This window comes from Triticum urartu, chromosome 5A, assembly GCF_056163025.1.
Source record: "Triticum urartu cultivar PI428250 chromosome 5A, HENAU_Tu73, whole genome shotgun sequence".
Taxonomy (NCBI): Eukaryota; Viridiplantae; Streptophyta; class Magnoliopsida; order Poales; family Poaceae; genus Triticum; species Triticum urartu.
Window position 1 is genome coordinate 149,236,791 of NC_141877.1, and position 9,765 is coordinate 149,246,555.

Here is a 9,765-nt window from a genome sequence, read left to right on the forward strand (position 1 = left end):
GACCTGCACCTCGTCGTCCTTGCGGGTCGGGATGGAGCGCACATTGTATTTGTGGCGAAGCTTCGAGGGAGAAGGTGGCAGTTGACCTGCACCTCGTCGTCCTTGCGGATTGGGATGGAGCGCACATTGTATTTGTGGCAAAGCTCCAAAGGGGAAGGTGGTAGTCGACCTGCACCTCGTCGTCCTTGCCGGTCGGGATGGAGCGCATGTTGTATTTGTGGCGAAGCTCCGAAGGAGAATGTGGCAGTCGACCTGCACCTCATCGTCCTTGCGGATTTGGATGTGTTTCGTACTTAGGCGAGTACTGGACTGCAGCTAAGCCTCCGAGTGGGAGGGTCGCTCTCCACTCGGTAGGATTTTTCAAACTTAGGCGAGTACTGGACTACAGCTAAGCCCCCGAGTGGGAGGGTCGCTCTCCACTCGGTAGGATTTTTCAAACTTAGGCGAGTACTGGACTGCAGCTAAGCCCCCGAGTGGGAGGGCCGCTCTCCACTCGGTAGGATTTTTCAAACTTAGGCGAGTACTGGACTGCAGCTAAGCCTCCGAGTGGGAGGGTCGCTCTCCACTCGGTAGGATTTTCAAATACTTAGGCGAGTACTGGACTGGAGCTAAGCCCCCAAGTGGGAGGGTCTCTCTCCACTCGGTAGGATTTTCAAATACTTAGGTGAGTACTGGACTGCAGCTAAGGCCCCGAGTGGGAGGGTCGCTCTCCACTCGGTAGGATTTTCAAATACTTAGGCGAGTACTGGACTGCAGCTAAGCCCCCGAGTGGGAGGATCGCTCTCCACTCGGTAGGATTTTTCAAACTTAGGCGAGTACTGGACTGCAGCTAAGCCCCCGAGTGGGAGGGTCGCTCTCCACTCGGTAGGACTTTTCAAACTTAGGCGAGTACTGGACTGCAGCTAAGCCCTCGAGTGGGAGGGTCGCTCTCCACTCGGTAGGATTTTTCAAACTTAGGCGAGTACTGGACTGCAGCTAAGCCCCCAAGTGGGAGGATGGCTCACCACTCGGTAGGATTTTCAAACACTTAGGCGAGTACTAGACTGCAGCTAAGCCCCCGAGTGGGAGGCTAGCTCACCACTCGGTAGGATTTTCAAACACTTAGGCGAGTACTGGACTGCAGCTAAGCCCCCGAGTGGGAGGCTGGCTCACCACTCGGTAGGATTTTCAAACACTTAGGCAAGTACTGGACTGCAGCTATGCCCCCGAGTGGGAGGCTGGCTCACCACTCGGTAGGATTTTCAAATACTTAGGCGAAACGGGTTCGCAGCTAAGCCTCCGAGTGAGAGGCTGGCTCACCACTCGGTAGGATTTTCAAACACTTAGGCGAAACGAATTCGCAGCTAAGCCACCCACTGGGGGATTTCTCACGCAAACAAAAACAATAACAATCACTGGGAAAATTATAACGCTCTTGTCTTTGATAAATAAACTACAGAAGTTTTTCTTATTACATCTCATCCGAGTGAGAATTCAAGTATAAAAGGGGCGGAGCAGCTCCGCATTCCAGGCTCGTGGCTCATCAATCTGGCGATCGACATTATAAAGGTGGTACGCTCCATTGTGGAGGACTCTGGTGACTATGAAGGGGCCTTCCCAAGTAGGGGCGAGTTTGTGTGGTTTCTGTTGATCCACTCGGAGGACCAAGTCTCCTTCTTGGAAGGCTCGACTCTTCACATTTCTGGCATGGAATCGATGCAAGTCTTGCTGATAGATGGTCGATCGGATCATGGCCATTTCTCTTTCTTCTTCCAGGAGGTCGACTGCGTCCTGCCGGGCTTGTTCTGCTTCATCTTCAGAGTAAAGCTCGACTTGGGGTGCGTTGTGAAGCAGGTCACTGGGCAAAACTGCTTCGGCTCCGTAGACCAGAAAGAATGGGGTTCTTCCAGTCGATCGGTTCGGGGTTGTCCTCAATCCCCAAAGAACTGATGGAAGCTCGTCGACCCATGCACCTGCCGTGTGCTTGAGATCGCGCATCAGTCGGGGTTTCAGTCCTTTGAGAATTAAGCCGTTTGCTCTTTCCGCTTGTCCATTTGACTGGGGATGAGAGACTGAAGCGTAGTCGACTCGTGTACCTTGAGAGGCGCAAAAGGATCTGAATTTGTCAGAATCGAAGTTTGACCCATTGTCAGTGATGATGCTGTGCGGAACTCCATATCTGAATATCAACTCTCTGATGAAACTGATAGTAGTGCAAGCATCAAGATTATTGATAGGTTTAGCTTCAATCCATTTGGTGAACTTGTCGACTGCTACTAGCACATGAGTGAAGCCGCTCCTGCCCGTTCTCAGTGGTCCAACCATGTCCAGTCCCCAAACAGTGAAGGGCCAGACGAGTGGAATGGTTTTCAGGGCTGACGCGGGTTTGTGCGACATATTGGAGTAAAACTGACATCCTTCACATTTGTCGACTATCTCTTTCGCCATTTCATTCGCCCTTGGCCAGTAGAAACCCGCTCGGTATGCTTTAGCCACAATGGTCCGAGAGGACGCATGATGACCACAGGTCCCTGAGTGGATGTCATCAAGGATTATCTGACCTTCTTCTGGTGTTATACACTTCTGACTGCCTCCAGTCACGCTTTCTCTATACAACTGTCCCTTTATGACTGTAAAGGCCTTGGATCGATGGACGATCTGTCGAGCCTCTTCTTCGTCTTCTGGGAGTTCTTTCCTTAGGATGTACATGATGTACGGCACCGTCCAGTCAGGAGTGATGAACAAAACTTCCACGATCAGGTCGACCACAGCTGGGACTTCAACTTCAATCGGATCCGTGGCACTTTTTGGCTGCGGGGCTTCTTCAGTGAAGGGATCCTCCTGAACTAATGGTGTGTGGATGTGTTCCAAAAACACATTGCTGGGAATGTCTTCTCTTTTTGAGCCTATTTTCGCCAAATCATCAGCTGCTTGATTTTTCAGTCAGGGTATGTGATGAAGTTCTAACCCCTCGAATTTCTTCTCTAGCTTTCTCACTGCATTGCAATAACCAGTCATGGCCGGACTTCTGACGTCCCACTCCTTCATCACTTGATTAACCACCAAATCTGAGTCGCCATAGACCATGAGGCGACGGACGCTGAGTGAAATGGCCATGCGCAACCCATATAAAAGTGCTTCATATTCTGCTTCGTTATTGGAGGAATCAAAGTGGATTTGAAGAACATATCTAAGCTTATTTCCTCGGGCGGAGACCAATACTACCCCGGCACCGGAACCATTCAGCATTTTGGAACCGTCGAAGAACATGGTCCAATGCTCCGAGTGAACCTGAGTCGGCAGTTGTTGCTCAATCCACTCGGTGACGAAATCTGCTATTGCTTGGGACTTGATAGCTTTCTTTGCCTCAAACTTGATATCTAGAGGAAGGAGCTCAATTGCCCATTTTGCCACTCGACCAGTTGCATCTTTGTTGTGCAGGATCTCTGACAATGGAGCGTCGCTGACGACTATAATGGAATGATCAGAGAAGTAATGAGCAACCTTCTTTGTGGTCATATAAATCCCATATACAAGCTTCTGATAATGAGGATATCTTTGCTTCGACGAGGTCAAAACTTCAGAAATATAATATACTGGGCGCTGAACTTTGAAGGATTTTCCTTCTTCTTCTCGCTCGACCGTAAGTACCGTACTGACAACTTGTCCCGTGGCTGTGATGTAAAGCAGCAAAGGCTCTTTGCTGATTGGGGCAGTAAGCACCGGCTGGGTGGAGAGCAGAGCTTTGAGCTCTGCAAACGCTGCATCAGCTTCAGGAGTCCACTCGAACTTGACCGACTTCTTCATCAATCGGTAAAGAGGCAATGCCTTTTCATCGAGACGAGAGATGAATCGACTTAAAGTGGCCAAGCAACCAGTAAGCTTCTGGATGTCGTGCACTCGCACAGGACGTTTCATCCGGAGTATAGTACCGACTTTCCCTGGATTGGCGTCGATTCCCTGTTCGGAAACGAGAAAACCGAGTAACTTTCCGCCAGGAACTCCGAATGTGCACTTTGATGGATTAAGCTTGATATCATACCTCCTGAGGTTGGCAAAGGTTTCAGCAAGGTCAGTCAGCAGGTCGGAACCCTTCCGTGACTTGACCACAATAACATCCATGTATGCTTCCACATTCCGACTGATTTGAGTGAGCAAACACTTCTGAATCATCCTCATGAATGTGGCTCCGGCATTCTTGAGGCCGAATGGCATGGTAACATAACAGAAGCACCCGAATGGAGTGATGAAAGCTGTTTTGATCTCGTCAGGTCCATACAGACGGATCTGATGGTACCCGGAATAGGCGTCTAAAAAAGACAGTTGCTCACATCCCGCAGTCGAGTCGACTATCTGGTCGATGCGGGGGAGAGGAAAATGATCTTTCGGGCAGGCCCGATTGATATGTTTAAAGTCAATGCACATGCGAAGTGACTTGTTGGGGACCATGACAACGTTGGTGAGCCACTCGGAGTGGTAAATCTCTCGGATGAACTCCGCTGCTAAGAGCCGAGCCACCTCCTCACCAATAGCCTTTCTCTTCTGGACGGCGGACCGTCGGAGATGTTCTTTGACAGGTTTCACTTTTGAGTCGACTCGTAGGCGGTGCTCAGCCAGCCCCCTGGGAACACCCGGCATGTCAGAAGGCTTCCATGCGAAGATGTCCCAGTTCTCACGGAGGAACTGGATGAGCGCTTCTTCCTATTTGGAGTCGAGTGTTGTTGATATATGAGTCGGAGCAGCACCAGGATCGGTCGGGTGAATGTGAACCGGCTTCGTTTCACCAGACGATTGAAAAGCTGATTATGTAGCGGGCTTCTTGGCTCGCAACAAATCACTCGGGTCTGCAGTCTTCTGGTACTCCTGCAGCTCCACCACTGCCATCTGAGCATCAGCGATCTTTGAGCCTTTTTGAAAACACTCTTCTGCTTTCTTCCGATTGCCCGTAACAGTGACCACACCTTTGGGACCAGGCATCTTCAATTTGAGATACACATAACATGGTCGAGCCATGAAGCGTGCATAAGCTGGCCTGCCCAAAATAGCGTGATAAGCACTTTGGAAATCCACAACTTCGAACATCAACTTTTCTTTGCGGTAATTCTTGGAATCACCGAAAACCACATCAAGAGCAATTTGGCCGAGTGACTCAGCCTTCTTCCCAGGAATGACTCCATGGAAACTCATGTTGCTGGTGCTGAGTCTGGACATCGGAATGCCCATCCCTTTCAACGTCTCAGCATACAGTATGTTCAAACCACTGCCACCATCCATCAAGACTTTGGTCAGTCGAGTGCCTTCAACAACTGGGTCCACCACTAAAGCTTGCCTCCCAGGGGTGGCAATGTGCGTTGGGTGATTGGACTAGTCGAATGTGATGGCAGTCTGAGACCACTTTAGATAACTGGGTGTCGCGGGAGCAACCATATTCACCTCACGGTTGATAACTTTCAGTCGAATTTTGCTTTCAACATCAGCAAAAATCATCAAGGTGGAATTGACCCGGGGGTATCCATCATCACTGTCTTCCTTGTACTCAACTTTGTCCGACTCCTTTTCCTTATCTTCGGGTTGTTTTCCCTGGAACTGCTGGATCAAGAGCCGACACTGTCGAGTGGTATGTTTCGGGTAAATGAGCTTACCCTCTTCATCTTTCTTGGTGTGGATGTGACATGGAAAATCCAACACATCATTTCCGTCTTGGTCTTTAACTTTCTTGGGGTTCCAAGGCCCTTTGGGTTTCCCCTTAAACTTTCCTTGAGTTACAGCCAAGGCTTCCCCAGGAGCAGCTGGCTCGGCTTTCCGCTTCTGTTTCCGATTGGAATTTCCTCCTCCGGTTTCTTGGGCGACTGACTTGTGCTTGCCACTCCGGAGTCGATCCTCATCTTCACCATTAGCATACTTGGTGGCAATCTCCATCATCCGATTCAGAGACATGTCTTCGGTTCGACCGAATTTCAGATTCAGTTCTCTGTACTTGACGCCTTCTTTGAAGGCACAGACTGCTTGGTGCTCAGGCACATTCTCTACCGTGTGATGTAACGTGATCCATCTCTGGATGTAATCCCTCAAAGTTTCATTCGGCTTCTGCATGCAAGACCGCAGTTCCGTCAGCCCTGCCGGTCACTTGCATGTTCCTTCAAATGTGGTGACAAACACTCGGGCGAGATCTTCCCAAGTGTAAATGCTGCTGGGTGCTAACTGATTCAGCCATGCTCTGGCCGAGCCCTCCAACATGAGAGGCAGGTGCTTCATGGCCACTTCATCATTGCTACCGCCAATCTGGACAGCCACTCGGTAGTCTTCAAGCCAAGTATCGGGCTTGGACTCACCAGTGAACTTACTGACTCCAGTCGCCAACCTGAAGTTGGGAGGAATCACAGCGGCCCTGATGGCTCTACTAAAGCACTCTGGCCCCGAAACATGTACTCTGCTGCTGGTAGGTGCATCTCTGTCATGACCTTCTCAGTGAGCTCTGTTCCTATCAACCAAACCTTGAACGAGAATGGATCTCGCATCAAATCCTGGTTCCCTGGGATCGACTGAAATCCTTTGCCCAACACTATGAGGGCGCCTGTCATCCTGCTGCCGAGGCACATATGATCCACTCCTCGGGGGAGGGGTGGGCACTCGACGTCGATCGTCACGATCGAATCGGTGATCATACTGCTCACGGTTTCCGTACTGATCTCGCCGGTCCCCACGTCTCTCATGCCTCGGGGGGATCTTGGGCTATGAGCCAACTGGACCGTGTCTGCGGCAATGGATCTACTATGAATCATGTTCCGTGACTGAGAAACAGCGGAATTCTGGTCTCCTGCTGCCTGGAGTAATGCTCTGATCTGCATCAAGCCTCTGCCAGCCTCTGACTGGGAAGGCTAAATCGACTCTGCTATACGGGCTGCAGCTGCTAAATTCTGAATCGGAGTTCGATATACCTGCGGGGGCAGAAAGAGCTGACGTCGATTGGATTCTGGAACCCGTTGTTGCGCACGCTTGTCGAGTGCTCGTTGGAGGTTCTCCAGTCGAGTGCGCTCAGCCAAGTTTGCCAGGCGCGCGTCCTCCAAGGCACGAGCCTCAGGGGTTTCTCCAACGATAGGAGTGTGCAGTGCATCCATGTTCCGGTGACGAAGTTCTTCTCTCTGCAGCGACATGAGAGGCTCGGGGAGATATTCCTCATGGGGATGCGACAGGTCGCCTCCACCTGCGCCTCCGTCGGTGCGGGGAAAACCGGGAGGACTGGGCGGTCCATCGACCATCAGAACCTCCGCCGCCGGATCACTGCTGTCGCACTCGGATGCGGTCTCTTCAGAGCCAGTCGACAGGTCGAACAGGCCGTAGAGGGATTCGTCGGGCTCGATCGCCGTGACTTGAGGGGTGGCCGACTGGCGTGCCACCGCGTGTCTCAACCACCGCTGAAGTCTCGACCGACCGGAGCGCTTGCGCCGGCGGGAAATAGGGAGGGAGGACAACACAGGAGCCGACCGATAATGGGTCGACGGTTGCTGCAAGAGGACGCTGCGGACGCACGCGCGAAAGTGCGTTGCCCCGCGGACAGGGAGTGCGTCCACGTCGAGCGGAGCCTCCTGAAGCCAAGCAGAGTCGTCGGCGATGAACGTGAGCGCGCCGAGATGGATCTCGCGGCCCTCCACCAAAACTCCGCCAGAAACCATGATGATTTGGATCGGAAAAGATGGCAACTCCTCCAACAAATTGCTAAGACACTTGCCCCACGGTGGGCGCCAACTGTCGTGGTTCTAAGTCTGACAGTAATGTAGGGGGGTAGGTATGGAGAGGCAAGATCTTAGCTATGGAGTAGTTGTAAGCACACGAGGTTTACGAGTTCGGGCCCTTCTCGGAGGAAGTAATAGCCCTACGTCTCGGAGCCCGGAGGCGGTCGACTGGATTATGCGTGTATGAATTACAGGGGTGTGAACCCTTCACAATGAGGAGGGGGGTGGCTTATATAGAGTTCGCCAGACCCCTCCGGCCCTCAGTTATGCAGGGTTTTAAATACATTAAGGTCGGGCGTTACTGGTAACGCCCCTAATAAAGTGCTATGATGACCATAAAAGCTACTTAATGACCGACCGTTAGCGTGCGGAGTGACTTTAGGTCTCCTGGTCATCGAGTGGTTGGATCTTGGTCGAGTGATTGCTTCTTGGTCGAGTGTCTTCGAGTCTGTTGAGTGGAACACCTCCAAGTCGATTGAAAGGTGATTTCTTCTAGAGACGTCCTTGGGTAGGGCAGTTAGGAAAGGTCCATGACCCTACCCTAGGTACATAGCTTCATCAGCTGCTACTGGGCTTAGAAAGAACCGTTCTTACCTACACATCAAAACCACAACGATAGTTTGTCAAGTTGGTGCTGTTCTAACCTTCGCAAGGACCGGGCGTAGCCACACTCTGTTCAACTAAAGTTGGAGAAACTGACACCCGCCAGCCACCTGTGTGCAAAGCACGTCGGTAGAACTAGTCTCACGTAAGCGTACGCGTAATGTCGGTCCGGGCCGCTTCATCCAACAATACCACCGAACCAAAGTATGACATGCTGGTAAGCAGTACGACTTATATCGCCCACAACTCACTTGTGATCTACTCGTTCATATGACATCTACGCATAAAACCTGGCTCTGGTACCACTGTTCGCGAACGTAGTAATTTCAAAATTTTCCTACGCACACGCAAGATCATGGTGATGCATAGCAACGAGAGGGGAGAGTGTTGTCCATGTACCCTCGTAGACCGAAAGCGGAAGGGTTAGCACAACGCGGTTGATGTAGTCATACTGAAAGCACAAGTGCTCCCTGGGTGGTTTTGGTAATTAATGTCAACATATCTCTTGTTGGACTAACACTTTTACCTAGTATGTTTCAAATAAGTTCAACAATGGAGTGGCATGGACTAGAGGATGTGGAACCCCTTCAAGATGCTAAGGATCAAGAATTGGCTCAAGCTTCAAGATCAAGACACTACATTTTCTATTTTAGTGATCCAAGATCACATTGAGTCTATAGGAAAAGCCAATACTATCAAGGAGGGATGAGGTGTTGCTTAATGGCTTGCTTGCTCAAAGTGCTTAGTGATATGCTCCAAGACCCTCAACTACCTTCCCACATCCACATATAACCTAAACCAAAAGTCAAACTCGGCCCCACCAATTCTATCTATCCGGTGCCACCGAGTTTCAGATGTCATAGCCACTGCCACAAACCCTAGCAAATCGGTTTCACCGATAGGGATCTCGGTCTCACCGAGATGGGATTGTAATCTCTCTGTGTATGTCCATTACCAAAATCGGTCTCACCGAGTTTGAGAAATTGGTACTACTGAGATTACAATGCAAACCCTCTGGTTAGCTTATTACCAAAATTGGTCCCACCAAGTTTGTGTAATCGGTCTCACCAAGTTTGCCTGACCAACTCTCTGGTTAGCTTATTACCAAAATTGGTCCCACCGAGTTTGTGTAATTGGTCACACCGAGATTACGTTATGCACTAACCCTAACCATATCGGTCCTACCGAGTTGCATCTCAGTCCCACCGAAAATCCTAACGGTCACTAGGTTTGCTGAATCGGTCCGACCGAGTTTAACCATTTGGTCCCACTGAGTTTGGCAAATTGTGTGTAGCGATTAGATTTTGTGTGGAGGCTATATATACCCCTCCACCCACTCTTCATTCATGGAGAGAGCCATCAGTAGATACCTACACTTCCAATACACATTTTCTGAGAGAGAACCACCTACACTTGTGTTGAGGTCAAGATATTCCATCCCAACCATATG